Here is a 22,559-nt window from a genome sequence, read left to right as displayed (position 1 = left end):
GCAGATTAAATCAGGCGTTCCCTTAGCCGTCCGCACCGCGGCTTTATATGTAATAACGCTGCGCGAGAAGAGGAAGGCCCCAGTTCTCTTCATACGCTGACTAAAGCACCACCTGTGCCGGGAGTCGCGTCGCGTCGGTATCGTTAGTATAAACTGCCTCAGATGGAATAATAAGTTACTGGGAATACGCGTAACCATGAAATCGTTTTCGAGTGAAGTGTTAATATTGGGATGACGTTAATGATCTATCATAGGTTTGCGTATGTCGTATTTTCACGTTCCGCCGCATGACGGACATTCTGCCATTATTAGCGTTGCGTTTGATGAACAGAATCATCAAATTATGGCGAGCATTCACTTAAACAATTAATTTGAACAGTTATAGTTGCATCAGCGCATTACACTCTGAACGGCTCTGGTAGTTGGATTGTGTGGATTCTTTTTGGTCTGTGACTTTCAGAATATACAGAACATTTTAGAGAGAATGGTTTTTGATTATTGAATCCCAGACAATCTCCTAATTCCGCAGAGATATAAGCTGTTGCTATAAATGTATTTCTCAGATGAAGTGGGTACTAGGAATACTAATTACAGGCTTCACAATTTGCTAATCACTTTCTGGTTGCCAATATTGTAGTTAGAGGGGACGTGTTGAGAACGGCAAACAACAGCATTAAATAATAATAGGAACATTAACAATTATTCCACCCGCCGCCCCACATGGTGCAGATAAATCCGTTTACTTTAATCCTCACACCCTCACATTGATGATGCAACACAGAAATTGTGCCGCGAATGAATACTACAGCCTCCACGATGATTTCTCTCTGAGAGACAAACTAGCCACTGGCTCCCCAACGGAAAGCCTCCTAGGAGTGCAGGTTCATGTTTCCTATGGACATCGATCAGTTAATTTAATCCTCACACCCTCACATTGATGATGGAACACAGAAATTGCGTCGCGATTGAATACTAAAGGCTCCATGCCGAATACTCTCTGAGAGGCTAACATGCCTGCGGCTCCCCTACGGAACGTCTCCTAGAAGTGGAGTTTCATGTTTCCGATGCAGATAAATCCGTTCACTTTAATCGTCACACCCTGACATTGATGATGCTCCACAGAAATTGCGTCGCGATTAAAAACTACAGACTCCTCGCCGAATCCTCTCTGACAGACTAACGTGCCTGTGGCTCCCCTACGTTAAATCTCCTGGGAGTTCAATTTCATGCTTCCGATGCAGATAAAACCATTTACTTTAATAGTCAGACCCTCACATTTATGACGCAACACAGTAATTGCGTCGCAATTGGACACTACAGGCTCCACGCTGAATTCTGTCCGAGAGACTAACATGCTAGCTGCTCCCCTACGGAAAACCTCCTGGGACTGCAGTTTCATGTTTCTGATGCAGATAAATCCGTATACTGTCATCCTCACACTATCACATTGATGATGGAACACAGAAATTCTGTCGCGATTGAACCCTACAGGCTCCACGCCAAATTTTTTCCGGGAGAATAACGTGCCTCTGCACCAATACGTAAAATGTCCTGGGAGTGAAATTTCATGCTTCCGATGCAGATAAATCCGTTTCTTTAACATCTCACACCTTGAAATTGATGATGCTCCACAGAAATAGCGTCGCGATTGAACACTATAGGCTCCACTCTGAATTCACCCCGAGGGGCCAACGTGCCTGCGGCTCCCCTACGAAAATCTCCTGGGAGTGAAGTTTCATGTTTTTGATGCATATAAATCCGATCACTTTAATGCTCACACCCTCACATTCACGATGCAACACAGAAATTGCGTCGCGATTGAGCACGACATGCTCCAAGCAGAATTCTCTCCGAGAGATTAACATGCCTGCGGCTCCCCTACGTAAAATCTCCTGGGAGTGCAGTTTCATGTTTCCGATTGAGATAAATCCGTTTACATAAATCCTCACACCCTCACATTGATGATGCAACACAGATATTGCGTTGCGACTGAGCACTACAGGTTCCACGCCGAATATTCTCCGATGGACTAACGTGCCTCCTGCCCCCGTCTGCAAAATCTACTGCGAGTGCAGTTTCATGTTTCTGATCCAGGTAAATCTGTTTACTTTGATCCTCACACCCTCACATTGATGATGCGTCGCGATTGAACACAACAGGCTCCACGACGAATATTCTCCGTGAGTAAAACGTGCCTGCGGCTCCCCTACAGTAAAATCTCCTGTGAGTGTAGTTTCATGTTTCCGATGCAGATAAATTCGTTTACTTTAATCCTCACATCCTCCCATTGATAATGCAATACAGAAATTGCGTCGCAATTGAACATTAATGGTTGCACGCTGAATTCTCTCCGAAACAATAACGTGCCTGGGACTCCCCTACAGAAAATCTTCTGGGAGTGTAGTTTCATGCTTTTGATGCAGGTAAATTTGTTAACTTTATTCCTTACACCCTCACATTGATGATGCTAAACAGACATTGCGTCGCGATTTAGCACTATAGCCTCCACGAAGCATACTCTCCGAGGGATTATAGGGCCTCCTGCCCCCACCTGGAAATTCTCCTGGGAGTGCAGTTTCTTGTTTCTGATGCAGATAAATCAGTTTACTTTAATCCTCACACCCTCACATTGATGATGCAACATAGAAATTGCGTCGCGATTGAACACTACAGGCTCCACGCCAAATTCTCTCAGGAGAGACTAACGTGCCTGCGGCACCCCTACGGTAAAATCTCCTGGAAGTGCAGTTTCATGTTTCCGATGCAGATAAATCTATGTACTTTAATCCTCACACCCTTACGTCGATGATGCAACACAGAATTTGTGTCGCGATTGAATACTACAGGCTCAACGCAGAATACTCTGTGAGAGGCTAACGTGACTAGAGCCACCGTCTGGAAAATCTCCTGGGCGAGCTATTTCATGTTTCTGATGCAGATAAATCTGTTTATTTTAATGCTCACGCCCTTACATTAATAATGCAACACAGATATTGCGTCGCGAATGGACAGTACAGGCTCAACGACGAATATTGTCCGAAAGACAAACGTGCCATGGGCTGCCCTACGGAAAACCTAATGGGTGGGCAGTTTTATGTTTCCAATGCAGATAAATCCGTTTACTTTAATCCTCAGACCCCCTCATTGATGATGCAACACAGAAATTGCGTCGCCATTGAACACTACCGGCTCCACGCTGATCTCCCTCCGAGGGACTAACGAGCCTGCAGCCACCATGTGGAATATTTCCTGGGAGTGTAGTTTCTTGTTTCCGATGCAGACAAATCAGTTTACATTCATCCTCACAACATCACATCGATGATGCAACACAGATATTGCATCGCGATTGAGCAATACTCGCTCCACGCTGGATTCTCTCCAAGAGACTAACGTGCCTGTTGCCCCCATATGGAAAATTTCCTGTGACTGGAGTTTCATGTTTCCGATGCAGATAAATCCGTTTACTTTAACCCTAACACAATCACTTTGACATTGCAACATAGAAATTGCGTCGCGATACAACACTACAGGCTACATGCCAAATTCTCTCCGAGTGACTAACGTGCCTGCAGCTGCTCTGCGGAAATACTCCTGGGAGTGCAGTTTCATGTTTCCGATGACGATAATTCCATTTACTTTATTCAGCACACCCTCACATTGATGATGCAACACAGATATTGCGTCGCGAGTTAACACTACAGGCTCCACGCCGAATTCTCTCGGAGAGACTAATTTGCCTGTGGCTCCCCTACGGAAAATCTCCACGAAGCATACTCTCCGAGGGATTATAGGGCCTCCTGCCCCCACCTGGAAATTCTCCTGGGAGTGCAGTTTCTTGTTTCTGATGCAGATAAATCAGTTTACTTTAATGTTCACACACTCCCATTGATGATGCAAAGCAGAAATTGCGTCGCGATTTAACGCTACAGACACCAAGCCGAATTTTCTCCGAGAGACTAACGTGCCTTCGGCTCCCCTACCTAAAATCTCCTGGGAGTACAGTTTCGTGTTTCCGATGCAGATAAATACGTTTACTTTAATTCTCACACCCTCACATTAATGACGCAACACAGAAAATGAGTCGCGATTGAACACTACAGGCTCTACGCAGAATTATCTCCGCGAGATTAACGTGCCTGCAGCTCCCCTACGGAAAATCACCTGGGAGTGCAGTTTCATGTTTCCGATTCAGATAAATAAATTTACTTCAACGCTCACAACTTCACAATGATGATGCAACACAGAAATTGGGTCGGGATTGAACACTATAGCCTCCACGCCGAATTCTCTACGAGATACCAACGTACCAGCTTTTCCCCCACAGAAAATTTCCTGGGAGTGCAGTTTCATGTTTCCGAAGCAGATAAATCAGTTTACTTTAATGTTCACACCCTCCCATTGATGATGTAACACAGAAATTGCGTCGCGATTGAACACTACAGGCTCCACCTCCAATGCACTCCAAGACACTAACGTGACTGCAGCCCCCATATGGAAAAGCTCCTGGGAGTGCAGTTCCATGTTTCTGATGCAGATAAATCCGTTTACATTCATTCTCACACCCACAGATTGATGATTCAAAACAGAAATTGCATCGCGATTGAACACTACAGGATCCAAGCTGATTTCTCTCCGAGAGAGTAACGTGCCCGCTTCTCTGCTACGGAATATTTCCTGGGAGTGCAGTTTCTTGTTTCTGATTCAGATAAATCGGTTTACTTTTATCCTCGTACTGTCACATAGATGATGCAACACAGAAATATTGCGTGATTCAACACCACAGGCTCCGCGACGAATTCTCTCAGTGAGTCTAACGTGTCAGCGGCTCCCCTACGGAAAATCTACTGGGAGTGGAGTTTCATGTATCCGATTCAGATAAAGCTGTTTACTTTAATGCTGACACCCCCACATTGATGATGGAACACAGAAATAGTGCCGCGAATGAACACTACAGGCTCCATGACGAATATTCTCCGAGGGACAAATGTGCCTGTTGTTCCCCAACAGAAAATCTCCTGGGAGTGCAGTTTCTTGTTTCTGATGCAGATAAATCTGTTTACATTCATTGTCACACCCACAGATTAATGATTCAAAACAGAAATTGCGTTGCGATTGAACACTAGAGGCTCTAAGGCGAATTCCCTCTGAGAGACTAAAGTACCGGCGGCTGCCCTACGCAAAATCTCCTGGGAGCGCCGTTTCATGTTTTAGATGCAGATAAATCCGTTTACTTTAATCCTCACACCATCACATTGATAATGTGACACAGAAATTGCGTCGCGATTGAACACTACAGGCTCCAAGCCGAATTCTCTCCGAGAGACTAACGTGCCTGCGGCTGCACTATGGAAAATCTACTGGGAGCGCAGTTGCATGTTTCCCATGCAGATAAATCCGTTTACTTTAATCCTCACACCCTATCATTGACGATGCAACACAGAAATTGCGTCGCGATAGAACTCTACAGGCTCCATGCCGAATTCTCTCCGAGGAACTAACGGGTCCCCGGCTCCCTAACAAAAATCTCCTGGGAGTGCAGTTTCACGTTCCCGATGCAGATAAATCCGTTTACTTTAATCCTCACACCCTCACATTGATGATGCCACACAGAAATAGTTTCACAATTGAACACTATAGGCGCCACGCTGAATTCTCTCCGAGACACCAACATACCTGCGGCTCCCCTACGGAAAATCTCCTGGAAGTGCAGTTTCATGTTTCTGATGCAGATAAATCCGTTTACTTTAATCCTCACTCCCTCACATTAATGATGCAACACAGAAATTGCGTCGCGATTGAACACTACAGGCTCCACCTCCAATGCACTCCAAGACACTAACGTGACTGCAGCCCCCATATGGAAAATCTCCTGGAAGTGCAGTTTCATGTTTCTGATGCAGATAAATCCGTTTACTTTAATCCTCACACCCTCACATTGATGATGCAACACAGAAATTGAGTCGCGACTGAACACTACAGGCTTCACGCCGGATACTCTCTAAGAGACTATCGTGTATGCAGCTTCCATATGGACAGTCCCCTTGGAGTGCAGTTTCATGTTTCCGATGCAGAAAAATCCGTTCACTTTAATCCTCACACGCTCACATTGATGATGCAACAAAGAAATTGCGTTTCGATTTAACACTACTGGCTCCAAGCCGAATTCTCTCCGAGAGTCTGAAATGCCTGCAGCTCCACTACGGAAATCTCCTGGGAGTGCAGTTTCATGTTTCCAATGAACAATAAATCCTTTTACTCTAATCCTCACACCCTCACGTTGATGACGCAACACAGTAATTGCATCCCAATTGAGCTCTACAGGCTAAACGCCTAATTCTCTCTAAGATACTAACGTGCCTGCAGCTCCCCTACGGAAAATCTCCTGGGAGTGCAGTTTCATGTTTCTGATGCAGATCAATCAGTTTACTATAATCCACACACCCTCACATTGATGACGCAACATAGTAATAACGTCGCTATTGAACACTACAGGCTCCGCGCCGAATTCTCTCCGAGAGACTAAAATCTCTGCAGCTCCACTACGGAAAGTCTCCTGTGAGTGCAATTTCGTGTTTCCGATGCAGATAAATCGGTTTACTTTAATCCTCACACGCTCACATTAAAGATGCAACACAGAAATTGCGTCGCGATTGAACACTACCTCCTCCAAGACGAATTCTCTCCGAGAGACTATCGTGTGTGCGGCTCCCCAACGGAAAAATCTCCTGGGAGTGCAGTTTTATGTTTCCGATGCACATAAATCCGTTTAGTTTAATCCTCACTCTCTCACATTGACAATGCAACACAGAAATTGCGTCGGGACGAACTCTACAGGTTCCACGCCAAATACTCTCCGAGAGACTACTGTGCCTGCAGCCCCCATATGAAAAATCTCCTGAGAGTGTAGTTTATGTTTGCAATGCAAATAAATCGGTTTACTTTAATCCTCACACACTCAAATTTATGATTGAACACAGGTATTGCATTGCGATTGAACACTGCAGGTTGCACGCGGAATACTCTTTGAGAGAGTATTGTGCCTGCAGCCCTCGTATGGTAAATGTCCTGGTGTGGGGCGGCGGGTGGAATAATTGAATAAATGTTTCGTATTTCTGCTGTTTGCCATTGTAATCAATTTTAAAATTTAAACTTTGCAGATCCTCTTTCAACTTATTGCAGCCAGTCTTTAAGAAAGTTTCTAATTCCGCTTTATTGGATTCTAATTTATTGTACATTGCCTCAAACCGTTTATTAGAATTGGTTTGGATGGCCACAATCCTGTTATTTACCTCAATTATATCAGATTTTAACTCAGCTGTCATTCTAGCATTACTGGCTGACATTTTTGCATTACTGGCAGCTATTGCTTGTAATATTACATTTAAATCAATAGCCCCAGTATCTTTGGGTTGCTCACTAGCTGGCTTTTTATCACACTCAGGTGACGAAAAACTAGCTCCAACACCAGAATCATCAAAACTAAATGAAACTTCTGATTGATCAGTCATATCTAACTTCTCCTTTTTAAACTCTACCATCTCTGATAACTGTTTCATTTTTAATTCATCAGAGAAACTATCATCCATTAACTTAACACTTTCTGATTTCTGCTTTACTACAGGGGTCACTACTATTGAATCGATGCACTTTTTCACACTACTATAGGAGACACTAGTACGGATTTCACTTTAACATGACTATTTACATATATATTTACACTTGAACCGTTGTCTTGATTTACAGTTCCTTCAATAGACATAGGTCCTGATTTAGGTTGAACTTCTATTTCTTTTTGCCGTTCCATCGCCGACAGTCTTTTAGTGCAGGTTAGTAAAAGTTTTAACAGCTTTTCACTTAACTTAGTTCCTTCTGCACGACGTATTGCGTTGCCGGCGCGGCGTACCAGGCAGGATTACTGATGTGACGAGGCGCGTTGAACTGCAGACGGCACCTCGACAACTGCTGTGTTGTGGGCGTAGCCCGCAACAGCAGACGCGGCTCCGGTCGCTCCGACGGACGACTGCGGTGCGGCGAGACTGGCTTCTCGCGCTGCCAGCAGTGCAGCTAGACTCAGCGCCAGCTCCGTCAAGCCAGATGCGTTGTTAATCCAATTGAGTCGTCCACATGCACACGTAACACTGTCTATCACTGTTCCATTGCTCAGCTGCGTGTCGCATTTCACTTCCGAATCCGAATATTTAAAAATCACTTTCACATTTACTCTGTTTGTTTCCCGGCCGATTAGCAACATATGTGGGGCGGCGGGTGGAATAATTGAATAAATGTTTTGTATTTATGCTGTTTGCCGTTCTCAACACTGGCTCTCTAACTACAATATTGGCAACTAGAATGTGATTAGCAAAAACGTGAAGCCTGTAATTAGAATTCCTAGTGCCCACTTCATCTGAGAAATACATTTATAGCTACAGCTTATAGCTCTGAGGAATTAGGAGATTGTCTGGGATTCATAATCAAAAACCATTCTCTCTAAAATGTTCACTATATTCTGAAAGTCACAGACCAAAAAGTATACACACAATCCAACTACCAGAGCAATTCAGAGTCTAATGCACTGATGCCACTGTAACTGTTCAAATTAAATATTTAAGTGAATGCTCGCCATAATTTGATGATAATGTTCATCAAACTCCACGCTAATAATGGTAGAATGTCTGTTCTGCGGCGACACATGAAAATACAGCACACGCAAACCTAAGATAGATCATTAACGTCATCCCAAAATTAGCACTTCACTCGAAAACGATATCATGGTTACGCGTATCCCGAGTAACTTATTACTGCATCCGAGGTTGTTTATATCAATGATACCGCCGCGACGCGACTCCCAGCACAGGTGATGCGCTAATCAGCGTCTGGAGAGAGCTGGGGCCTTCCTCTTACAGCGCAGCGTTATTACATATAAAGCCGTGGTGCGGATGGCTAAGGGAACGCCTGATCAAATCTGGTCTCCCAACTAGCTGCTAGGCTAGTAATGCACCACTTTAAGTTATCGAATAATTCATTGCTTCCTTTGCCGATGGCCGATGAAGCTCGCAATTTAAATGTGCAATCGTGACACCGGTAAGTAATCATAATAAAAGTCTGACGTAGCTAAGCCACATATTTTGGGCGAGATAATTAATTTAATTACATTACACGCAGTAGATGAGCTCTGATCTTGCCCTATGGAGATACGCTATCGTTATAGTTTTATAGTTATTCAGTTGAAACTTCTCACATCTTTATGATTATAGCGGGTCTCCCTTCTACTTAAATTTAAACATCCTAGCTTTATTTATTCGCCTGCTTAATCTATCTGGCTTCCATAATTTCTAAGACAAAAACCAGAAAATCATCAAATTCAACTAAAATTTTAACTTGTGAGATCTAGAATACTGTTTCTACTAAATTATTATGCAAAAGGAATCTAAATATAAATTTTTAAGTTGATATCTCTTTTCTGTTGCGCAAATCATTTTTACACAAAAAGTCCAAATTTCGAAAATGGTTAATGTTATTGAACTGATATTCAACACATATTGATTTAGTATTACTCCTGACATGCTAGAAACGTTTCAGGTTATTTACTTGATTTTTAACCTACTGGCTGGCACACAATGAAAAGACTTATGTGAATTTTATAAGGCGTGAGCAGGCTGCTTCCCTACATCACCCTCTTCTAAATTTTTTTGAACGTAAATGAAAGAAATTTAATTACAAAAAGGGAAGCAAGAGTACAGCTTAACTCCCTATGAAAATTAAAATTGAAATGTAAACTTATAAAAATTTAAAAAGAAAACTTATTACCTACTTCAATTATTAAAATTGCTGGCATGTTCACTGCCTCTTAAGCAACATTATCACTCAGAATTTAACAAAAATCAACGAAACACTTTGGCATACATATTGCCTTAGACAGACAAACACATAAAAATATGTAAAATTATGAAAATCTTAAATCCATTAAATTGTCTGTAAATATTTTTACATACACAAATTCAAAGTTATTCATGTTACATAAACAGATAATTATATCTTAGCAGTCTTTTCTAAACCTGAAAGAAAATTTCACAAATCATGACAATTTCATTTTTACACACGTGGTTGTAGCCGCTTTGGCAGGCGTTCTACACTTCCATTCACAAGGGTAGAGGAGGGGAAATTGCTATGGTGTGCGTCCTTCACGTTTACTCTAAATTACATGGGGAAAGGGGACGGGTCATTGTGAGTTGTGTCCAAGTCACTCCACGCTTTCACGCAGCTACCAGGCTGCCATTATCTGGTTTGTCCTGTAGAACAAACAAAAAGAGTGCCTCAGACTCTGTTCACTTAATATCTAAGGGTGGGTCAAAATGAAATGGGGATATACACATATTACCTTTCAATATGTTACTGGAACAAAGTTAACAGAACTTTCTCGATTTTACTCTCGCGGTTACTTAACTGTCATAAAATCGGTAAGCAAATGGCTCAAAACGCCGTTAGTCACGTACTAGAGAAAATTTATGCTCAAGGCATACAATCATAAATCCTGTTTAATCTCAGTTTATTATTTCTGGGCCGGAACACTGAACCACTTCCTGACAAATCTGTATTTTATATACTTAACTGACTCATCTTTGATTACCTTATTCTTAGAGATAGTATGAGTATATTTGATTAGCAGTTGTCTTCTCAGCCTCTTTGTACATGTGAGTAACTTGTGGTAATAGTACCGTTCTGAGTGTTCAAAACACACTATGATTAGTTGACTACTAAATCCACTTATTGGTCCTCTGCTGCTGTGTCAGTTCCACATCTGCAATTATGTACTTACTTCATCGAAGTGTATTTATGCTGAGCTATAAATAATGTTTCACGTCTGCCATTATGTTACTCAATTATGTTGCTAGTGTATGTACTTATTTAATACTCGCTCTATTCACATTTAACGCATAGGATAGCACATTTATTTTATATCTATAGTGTATTGCAGCTGATCAGTTTGCTCACGTTGCAATCCATTTCCATTTGATTTGATGCTGAAACCACAGGTAGTCTCTCTCGACCTACCACTAAAGTGCATTAAGTAATAATGGCCGAGCATAATGCTAAATTTCTTAAACCTATAGGACACCAGGAGCTGCTCTGTCTCATCTAACATAAGGGTACCTATGGTCGCATTCACACCTCCAACTCATAACCTCAATACGTGTAGGTGTGTCCTGTCACCCACTACACCAAATAACGGCCAGCTCCAACCTTACAAATATTTCAAGGACGTGTCCTTCACGTCTCAACTACAAACTCTGTTCAATTCTATTACACTGCCATTCCTTGCTACACAAGGTGAGTTCATTCTTACAACTTATCTGCATATTTTTCATAACATTAAGCAATCTCTTTTACTATTAATTAGTTAGCTCTACAGCATACAATAGGTTTCACTGCCTCTTCAGATCCTGCTTGTACACGAATTTGTATATCTTTTTAAATTACTGTTAGTGGACCATTTGCAATAAAACAACATCTTTGTACTTATAATATTACCAGCGTTCTATACATAGTTGTTACTCAAATACCTTTGTATCTTAGTTACATCATACTTCTCTGTTGTTTATGTCACTGTTAGGTTTGTCCCATTAGGTATTTTCTTCACTAATCGGTGGATAGAATGGTTACAGATCTCATGGGTTGATAGCCATGACGGAAAATTTTTGTATTGCAAAGAAGGAGTCGAAACTTTGGTAGATAGGAAAGATGAAGATAGAGTGAGACCTGAAATGGGAAAGAAGATCTCACCCAGCTGGGACTGCACAGCTGCCACACTGTGTAGAGGTTACAGAACAACCTCCTCCCTACAGATATCACTCACTACCTATGATCTTCTTTAGGTCGATCACGTTCCTGAGACCGAATAGATTTTTACTCTTAGGGTACTCTAGCCTATATGAATTGGCATGTTGTTTTCCTATGATCCTGAAAGGTCCTTGGTACACGAACATGAATTTCTTTCTTTCTGCATTTATTTTCTTTGATTTTTCCCTGGTTTTGACAAGGACTAACCGACATATTTAAAAAAATGGTTCAAATGGCTCTGAGCACTATGGGACGTAACTGCTACGGTCATCAGTCCCCTAGAACTTAGAACTAATTAAACCTAACTAACCTAAGGACAGCACACAACACCCAGCCATCACGAGGCAGAGAAAATCCCTGACCCCGCCGGGAATCGAACCCGGGAAGACATATTTCAAAACTGGTGGGTACAGCTTTTGCGTCATGACGCTTCTTTCTTTCTAATGTTCTTTTCCTTATTTTGCCCTAGCCCTTAACTTCTTTTCGTCTGTGGATATTTGCCTTAGAATAGGGAATTCTACCATATCTGCAATCACATTGTGCGGTTCTTGGCCAAACATCAATTCGCAAGGCGCAAAACCAGTTGCATCATGCCTTAAGTTGTTAATTACATTCTCAAAATACTTCATGTGCTCTGCCCAACTTGAGTGTTTCCGAGCACGATAAGTCCTGCAAAGCCTATTCAATTCTCTAATAATACGTTCACTCATGATTCCTTGGGGGAAATACGCAAGTATTTTCAGATGTTTCACTCCGGCCTTATCCAGACACTCTTTAAATCTACCAGAAATAAATTGAGGCCCATTGTCTGACAGTAAATTCTTCGCAACGCCAACGTTCACGGAGAAATCTTTTTCCAACTTTTCTACCAACGTTTTTGCATTTGCTCTTTTAATTGGGTATAGCTTAACATATTTACTAAATCCATCCACAACAACAAAAACATGGGTGCACCCACCCCTCGAAGCAGGAAGAGGGCCAAACAAATCACAAGCCAGGAATTCTAGGGTTTCAGTTGGATCTACTGAATGCATATCCCCTTATATTCTGGTGTTAGCAGCACGGACTTTCTGGCACACTACACAAGATGCTAGACGCTTGGCAACACGGCGGTACAAGTTGTCAAACACAACCTTCTCTTTTAATTTTGCAATGCACTTCTTTGCACCATAGTGCCCATACCTCAGGTGTACATAGTCGATTAGTAAGTCTACATGTTGTGAGGGAAAGCACAGCTTCCACTCAGAAACACCTACCTTTTTCCTCCTAAACAGAATACCTTTATGCAGACAGTAGTATTGCGAAACCTTATTATAGTTCGCATCTCCCAAATAGCTCTTTACTAATTTCAGCTGGTCATCTCCATTCTGTTCACGTCTCAAGTTCTTAATCACCCTCTTTAATGCACTTTCTTCCTTTACTTCGTGCAACGCAAACATTCATACATCACTTAGGTCTGTTGCTGTAATTCCCGCATCATCACGGAGCTCCGCACTTCTAGATAACCCATCAGCTACCAAATTATCTTTCCCTTCAATATATCTAACCTCAAGGTCAAACTGCTGGAGATACAATGACCATCTCACCAAACGAGCATTCCTCAACTTACAGGTCTTTAAAAAAGTTAACGCCTTATGGTCACTGTAAACAATTATCTTGTGACCTAATAGATACTGCTCAAATTTCTGTACCCCAAATACAATTGCCAATGCTTCCAGTTCTGAGATGCCATTATTTCTCTCTGCTGCCTGTCAAGATCGACTTGCGAAAGCTATAGTCTTGTGCACTTCTTGTTCGTTCTCTATTTCTACTTGGAATATCTCCACAGCTATCCCATAGCCACTAGCATCAACAGACATACGGAATGGTTTTTCAAAATCAGGATGATGTAAAATAGGACTATTAATTAAAGATTGTTTAAGCACCTCGAACGCCTGTTGGCATTCTGCTGTCCAAACCCAAGGAGTATTCTTTTTCAGTAGGAGGTGAAGACAGGGCGCATTAAAAGCCTGATCATTAACAAAACGCCTATAGAAGCCGAAAAGACCGAACATCGATCTCAACTGCTTCTTGTTTCTGGGAGCCTCAAATTTTTCAATGACTGCTAGCTTGCCTGGGTCAGGCAGAGTACCTTTTCCACTTATCATATATCCCAAGAAACCTATTTCCTCTTTAACGCACTCTGTCTTTTCAATCTTTAGTTTCATGCCACCTCTTTCAATAGCCTCTAACACTTCCTCTAATAAAACTATGTGTTCTTCCCAGGTAGGAGTTGCTATTAACAGATCATCTGCATAATTTTATTACTTAAGGCTGGTCCTAAGACATGGCACATCACACGTACGAAGGCACAAACAGAGATATTAAGTCCGAAAGGTACCACACGGTATTGGTAACAAACTCCTTCGTACAAGAAAGCTGTGTACTTCCATGAATTTTCCGCCAGTGGCAAATTCCAGTATCCACACATGATGTCCATAGAAGTTAAGAATTTTACTCCCCGGAACTTTTGCAATAACTCGTCCATGTTCTGCGGTCTATCACTTTCCCTAACCACTATTCCATTCAACCAACGAGCGTCCAAGACCAATCTGACACTCCCGTCTCTTTTTGGTACAACAACAAGAGGATTATTGTACTCACTGATCGCTTTTTCAATCACACCCCACTCTAGCTTTCTCTGTATCTCCTTTCGAACCGCCTCCTTCCTAGCTACATGTATTTGGTATGGCTTCCCGAAAAACACTTGGCCAGGTTTCACCTTCAATTGACATTCATAACCTTTGATCACGCCAGGTCGATTTGAAAATACCTTATGATGCCTTTTTAAAACCTGTCTCAGTTCTTCCTTCTGATTAGTTGAAATTTTATCGATTTCCTGCAATTTAGCTTCTATTTTGTCCAAAATAATTGCTTCTTCTTCTGTGTTTAGCTTACTTTTACTAAGATTAACACCTTCGTCCCAATATCTCCTATTTTTCAGAACTCGTATAGGCAGCTCCCAAGTTTCATGATTAGTTACTACATGTTTATCAATAAAAGGTACAGTAATTACTCCGGTTATCGGCAAGACTATTTTCAATTGGCTTCTTTCAAAGTCAACACCACTCTGATATTTTGACAAGAAATCTATGCCAATTAAAACCTCAATACTGAGATTATTTACAATTAAGCATGGATGATCAATTAAATTACCATTAATGTTAAAGGGCAGCAAAGCTTCTTGTTTTACCGTTTTTGACACCTTGCCAGTAGCAAGTCCTGATACCCTCATTACTGTAAGCTTATCTTTACCAAGTAATGCATCAAAGAAGGATTGAGACATCGCACTCACCTCACTTCCGCTGTCTAAGAGACAACGTACATTGATACCCAACATATTCACTATTATTATAGGGTGGCTTATTCGAGGTTGTACAGGTGGTTCCTCAAACTCATCCAATAGTCCCTTTTGGATTTGTCTCTAACTAAAGTGATCGACATCTGTCTTCATTACATTTAGGTCAAAGTGTGTAGGAGTTTCCTGAATTACATTTTCAGCTGCCTTTTCCAGTCGGTCTATTAATTTCAAATCGAAACACCGCACGACTTCATTACATTTAGTTTGCTGAACAAGACTCAAATTACTGTAGTCTGAGCGATTCTTCGCCTCCAGACCGGACATAACACTAGTTACAGCTAAACCAATTTCACTGTTATCGTCGGGTTCCTTCTCAAGTGACAACTGGTCACAGCTACTGGGTTCATCGACCCACAACAGGCTATCCTCTACATTCTCACTTACCCCCTTTCCTAAGTCTCTTAGTACAGTATTAACATCCTGCACAGGCACATTAGATAAGAGCACATCATCCCTATCGTAAATATAACCATGAATTTCTTCTGCTTCTTCACCTGACAATTCAGTATTTTGTAGCTCTTCCCTACCGTTACACTGCTGCGCCTTCTCTTTCTCTTCCCACTTAGAAAGCGTCTCTAACATGGTATCTATTAAATACTGTGAGTGATCCAATATTTCTGCTGTATCCTTAGATGCTACCGCCCCCTCATCCACATGTTCAGTCTGAGTATTCTGATCTGTCTGACCAATTACTGTAATTACTGGCTTAGGAAAGGTAACCGCCTGGTGAGCGCCAGTGTCCTCATAGACGGGAACTAGTTTTCCTGCCTCGGCCTACTACTGTTTCCTTTATTTCCATTATAGTTAACTGGCACAGCATTGCTTTCTGCACTGTTGTTTACCTGCATGATTTCGTTCGGAACAAAATTACTATCATCTGGATGCCATTGTTGGTTGTGATAATTATTTCTCCAATTCCTACCTCTCTTAGGATGGCGAACACCTACTGTTCTGATGTTTACATTGCCATTCTGCTCGTTCTTAAAATTACTACTAGTGTTATTACCATTTCTATTATTACGTGCTTGCTCCTCATTGGCGGCAACACGCTCTACACGTCCCAAATACTCAATGAAACGATCAAGATTGTCTCTAGGGGCAGATATAATTCTAGTTTGCCAATACCATGGCAGTTTGGCTTCAAGACCTAGTATTATCATTTCAGGTTTTAGCTTTTCACCCAAATGTGACAAACGTGAGATCCATGACCTGGCAAACTCTTTAATAGATTCCTTGCCTATTGAAGCGTTTTCCACTCCAAAATTCTCTCAACTCTTCATTTTGCTTATTGCTAGACCAATACTCATTAAAGAAAGCTGTTTTAAATTCCGCAAATGTTTTAGACTGCAACATAACATCAGCTGACCAACGTATGGCGTCACCCGCTAAATGGCTTCTAATAAATGAGATTTTCTCTCGGTCAGACCAAGTTGGTGGAATCACATCATCAAAATCGTTCCAGAAATCTAGCGGGTGGATATTTTTATCTGGATCGAACCGCTAGAACTGCCGACACCCGATAAAAGCGGCGTTTGCAGCGACAACTTGTTGCATACTACCATTACCAGAAGTTACTGAAGCTACTTTACTCTCAATGTTAGCAATGTTGGTACTAATATTTTCTACTCTCATTTCAACATTATCTACTCTTCACACAATATGAGTAGTATCAGTTTTGATTGCGTCTACTTCTGCTTGACATATGTTTACTTTTATATTAACATCTTTAAACCTATCTGAGCACAGTTCAGAATCCGCCTCGATCTTTTCTGTTAACTTGAGCTCCAGCTTCGCATCTTCCATTTCAAAGTCTTTGCGAACCTCAGCAATTTCGGATTTTACTGTTTCATACATCTCAGATAACTGTTGAGCAACCTTTTTCTTAGTATCCTCATGATTGTAATCAATTTTATAATTTAAACTGTCCAGATCCTCTTTCAACTTATTGCAGCCAGTCTTGAAGGAAGTTTCTAATTCAGCTTTATTGGATTCTAATTTATTGTCCATTGCCTCAAACCGTTTATTAAAATTGGTTTGGCTGGCCACAATCCTGTTATTTACCTCAATTATATCAGATTTTAACTCAGCTGTCATTCTAGCATTACTGGCTGACATTTTTGCATTACTAGCGGCTATTACTTGTAATATTACATTTAAATCAATAGCCCCAGTATCTTTGGGTTGCTCACTAGCTGGCTTTTTATCACACTCAGGTGACGAAAAACTAGCTCCAACACCAGAATCATCAAAACTAAATGAAACTTCTGATTGATCAGTCATATCTAACTTCTCCTTTTTAAACTCTACCATCTCTGATAACTGTTTCATTTTTGATTCATCAGAGAAACTATCATCCATTAACTTAACACTTTCTGATTTCTGCTTTACTACAGGGGTCTCTACTATTGAATCGATGCACTTTTTCACACTACTATGGGAGACACTAGTACGGATTTCACTTTAACATGACTATTTACATATATATTTCACTTGAACCGTTGTCTTGATTTACAGTTCCTTCAATAGACATAGGTCCTGATTTAGGTTGAACTTCTATTTCTTTTTGCCGTTCCATCGCCGACAGTCTTTTAGTGCAGGTTAGTAAAAGTTTTAACAGCTTTTCACTTAACTTAGTTCCTTCTGCACGACGTATTGCGTTGCCGGCTCGGCGTACCAGGCAGGATTACTGATGTGACGCGGTGCGTTGAACTGCAGCCGGCAACTCGACAACTGCTGTGTTGTGGGCGTAGCCCGCAACAGCAGACGCGGCTCCGGTCGCTCCGACGGACGACTGCGGTGCGGCGAGACTGACTTCTCGCGATGCCAGCAGTGCAGCTAGACTCAGCGCCAGCTCCGTCAAGCCAGATGCGTTGTTAATCCAATTGAGTCGTCCACATGCACACGTAACACTGTCTATCACTGTTCCATTGCTCAGTTGCGAGTCGCATTTCACTTCCGAATCCGAATATTTAAAAATCACTTACACATTTACTCAGTTTGTTTCCCGGCCGATTAGCAACATATGTGGGGCGGCGGGTGGAATAATTGAATAAATGTTTTGTATTTATTGTGTTTGCCATTCTCAACACTGGCTCTCTAACTAGAATATTGGCAACCAGAAAGTGATTAGCAAAAATGTCAAGCCTGTAATTAGAATCTCTAGTGCCCACTTCATCTGAGAAATACGTTTATAGCTACAGCTTATAGCTCTGAGGAATTAGGAGACTGTCTGGGATTCATAATCATAAACCATTCTCTCTAAAATGTACACTATATTCTGAAAGTCACAGACCAAAAAGGATCCACACAATCCAACTACCAGAGCAATTCAGAGTCTAATGCGCTGATGCCACTATAACTGTTCAAATGAAATATTTAAGTGAATGCTCGCCATAATTTGATGATAATGTTCATCAAACGCCACGCTAATAGTGGTAGAATGTCTGTTCTGCGGCGACACATGAAAATACAACATACGCAAACCTAAGATAGATCATTAACGTCATCCCAAAATCAACACTTCACTCGAAAACGATTTCATGGTTACGCGTATCCCGAGTAACTTATTACTGCATCCGAGGTTGTTTATATCAATGATACCGCCGCGACGCGACTCCCAGCACAGGTGATGCGCTAATCAGCGTCTGGAGAGAACTGGGGCCTTCCTCTAACCGCGCAGCGTTTTACATATAAAGCCGTGGTGCGGATGGCTAAGGGAACGACTGATCAAATCTGCTCTCCCAACTAGCTGCTGGGCTAGTAATGCACCACTTTAAGTTATCGAATAATTCATTGCTTCCTTTGCCGATGGCCGACGAAGCTCTCATTTAAATGTGCAATCAGCACACAGGTAAGTAATCATAATAAGTGGTTAAGTCAAATATATTGGGCGAGATAACTAATTTAATTACACTACACGCAGTAGACGAACTCTGAACCTGCCCCTTGGAGATACGCTATCGCTATAGTTTTATAGTTATTCAGTTGAAACCTCTCACATCTTTATGATTATAGCGGAACTCCCTTCTACTTAAATTTAAACATCCTAGCTTTATTTATTCGCCTACTTAATCTATCTTGCTTCCTTAATTTCTAAGACAAAAACCAGAAAATCATCAAATTCAACTAAAATTTTAATTTCTGAGATCCGGAATACTGTTTCTAATAAATTATTATGCAAAAGGAATCTAAATATAAATTTTTAAGTTTATAGCTCTTTTCTGTTGCGCCACTGATTTTTACAGAAAAAGTCCAAATTTCGAAAATGGTTAAAGTTATTGAACTGATATTCAACACATATTGATTTAGTATCATTCCTGACATGCTAGAAACGTTTCAGGTTATTTACTTGTTTTTTAAATTATTGCGTAACATTTTTGACGTCAGAGCTAGTTACAGCGGACTGGCTGGCACACAATGGAAACACTGACGTGAATTGTATAAGGCGTGAGTAGGCAGCTTCCCTACACTGGGAGTGCAGTTTCATGTTTCCGAAGCAGATAAATCCGTTTACTTTAATCCACACAGCGTTACATAGATGATGCAACACAGAAATTGCTTCACGATTGAACACTATTAGCTCCACGCCGAATTCTCTCCGAGAACCAAACATGCCTGTGGCTCCCCTACGGAAAATCTCCTGGGAGTGCAGCTTCATGTTTCTGATGCAGATAGACCTGTTTACTTTAATCCTCAAACCCTCACATTGCTGATGCAACATAGAAATTGCTTCACGATTGAACACTACTGGCTCCACGCCGAATTCTCTCCGAGAACCTAACATGCCTGTGGCTTCCCTACGGAAAATCTCCTGGAAGTGCAGCTTCATGTTTCTGATGCAGATAAATCCGTTTATTTTAATGCTCACACCCTCACATTGCCGATGCAACACAGAAATTTCGTCGCCATTGAACACTACAGGCTCCATGCCGAATTCGCTCCGAGAGACTGACATGTCTGCGGCCACCCTATGGAAAATCTCATGGGAGTCCAGTGTCATGTTTCCGATGCAGATAAATCCGTTTACTTTAATCCTCACACCCTCACATTGATGATGCAACACAGAAATTGCTTCATGATTGAATACTACAGGCTCCACACAGAATTCTCTCACAGAGGCTAACGTACCTGGGGTTCCCCTACGGAAAATCTCCTGAGAGTGCAGGTGCAGTTTCATGTTTCCGATCCAGATAAATCCGTTTACTTTAATCCTCACACCCTCACATTGACGTTGCAACATAGAAATTGGGTCGCGATTTAACACTACAGGCTCCACGCCGAATACTTTACGAGGGACTAACGTGCCTGCTTCTCCCCTACCTAAAATCTCCTTGGAGTGCAGTTTCATGTTTCCGATGCAGATAAATCCGTTTACTTTAATCCTCACACCCTCACATTGACGATGCAACATAGAAATTGCGTCGCGATTGAACACTACTCCGAGAGACTAACATGCCTGGGGCCCCAATATGTAAAATCTCCTGGGAGTGCAGTTCCATGTTTCCGATGAAGATAAATCCGTTTAATCCTGATACCCTCACGTTGATGATGCAACACAGAAATTGCGTCGCGATTGAACACTACTCGATGTCAGAGATATCGGCCTATAGTTTTGCACATCTGCTCGACGACCCTTCTTGACAACTGGGACTACCTGTGCTCTCTTCCAATCATTTGGAACCTTCCGTTCCTCTAGAGACTTGCGGTACACTGCTGTTAGAAGGGGGGAAAGTTCTTTCGCGTACTCTGTGTAGAATCGAACTGGTATCCCGTCAGGACCAGGGGACTTTTCTCTGTTGAGTGATTTCAGTTTCTTTTCTATTCCTTGGACACTTGTCTCGATGTCAGCCATTTTTTCGTTCGTGCGAGGATTTAGAAAAGGAACTGCAGTGCGGTCTTCCTCTGTGAAACAGCTTTGGAAAAAGGTGTTTAGTATTTCAGCTTTACGCTTGTCATCCTCTGTTTCAATGCCATCATCATCCCGGAGTGTCTGGACATGCTGTTTCGAGCCACTTACTGATTTAACGTAAGACCATAACTTCCTAGGATTTTCTGTCAAGTCGGTACCTAGTATTTTACTTTCGAATTCACTGAACGCTTCACGCATAGCCCTCCTTACACTAACTTTGACATCGTTTAGCTTCTGTTTGTCTGAGAGGATTTGGCTGCGTTTAAACTTGCAGTGAAGCTCTCTTTGCTTTCGCAGTAGTTTCCTAACTTTGTTGTTGAACCACGGTAGGTTTTTCCCGTCCCTCGCAGTTTTACTCGGCACGTACCTCCATAAGCAACCTTTCCTGGAAGAGCATTTTCTTTTTGCCAATGGAGATAAATCCGTCAACTTTAACTCTCGCATCCTCACAATGACGATGCAACACAGAAGTACCGTCACGACTGAACACTACAGGCTCCATGGCCTCTTCTCTCCGAGAGACTGACATGTATGCAGTCTCCATACGCAACCTCTTCTGGGAGTTCAGTTTCTTTTTTCCGCTGCAGATATATCCGTTTACTTTAACCCTCGCACCCCCACATTGACGATGCAAAACAAAAGTTGCGTTGCGACTGAACACAAGAGACTTCTTTCCGATAGTCTATCACTGCTGCGGTCAGCGAATGGAACCTCTCCTGGGAGTCCAGTAGTTTCATTCCGATGTACCACAACTCACATCCTGTGACACTCGCACCGTCACATTGACGATGCAACACAGAAATTGCGTTTTGATTGAACACTACAGGCTCCATGACGACTTCTCTCCGAGAGACTATTGTTGCTGCGGTCACCGAATGGAACATCTCCTGGGAGTGCAGTAGTTTCTTTCCGATGTACCACAACCCACATACTGTAACACTCGCAAACTCACATTGACGATGGAACACAGAAATTGCGTCGCGATTGAACACTACTTGCTCCATGCCGAATTCTCTCTGAGAGATTAACGTGTCTTCGGTCTCCGTACGCAAACTCTCCTGGGAGTTCAGTATCTTCTTTCCGATTGCAGATAAATCCGTTTACTTTATCCCTCGCACCCTCACATTGACAATACAACACAGAAATTGCGTCGCGATTGTAAACTACAGGCACCATGCCGACTTCTCTCCGAGGGACTAACGTGTCTGCGTTGTCCGTACTCAACCTCTACTGGGAGTGCAGGTTCTTTTATTTCGACGCAGATAAATCCGTTTTCTGTAACCCTGGCTCCCCCACATTGACGATGCTACACATAAATTACGTCGCGGTTGAATACCACAGGCTCAATTCCGACTTCTTCCCAAGCGCCAGACGCGGCTTTTGTCACCGTATGGAACGTCTAAATCGAGTCAA

The sequence above is a fragment of the Schistocerca cancellata genome, chromosome 8 (assembly GCF_023864275.1).
Source record: "Schistocerca cancellata isolate TAMUIC-IGC-003103 chromosome 8, iqSchCanc2.1, whole genome shotgun sequence".
In the NCBI taxonomy this organism is placed as follows: Eukaryota; Metazoa; Arthropoda; class Insecta; order Orthoptera; family Acrididae; genus Schistocerca; species Schistocerca cancellata.
The sequence above is the reverse complement of the archived record's forward strand: the minus strand, read 5'-3'. Positions refer to the sequence as shown.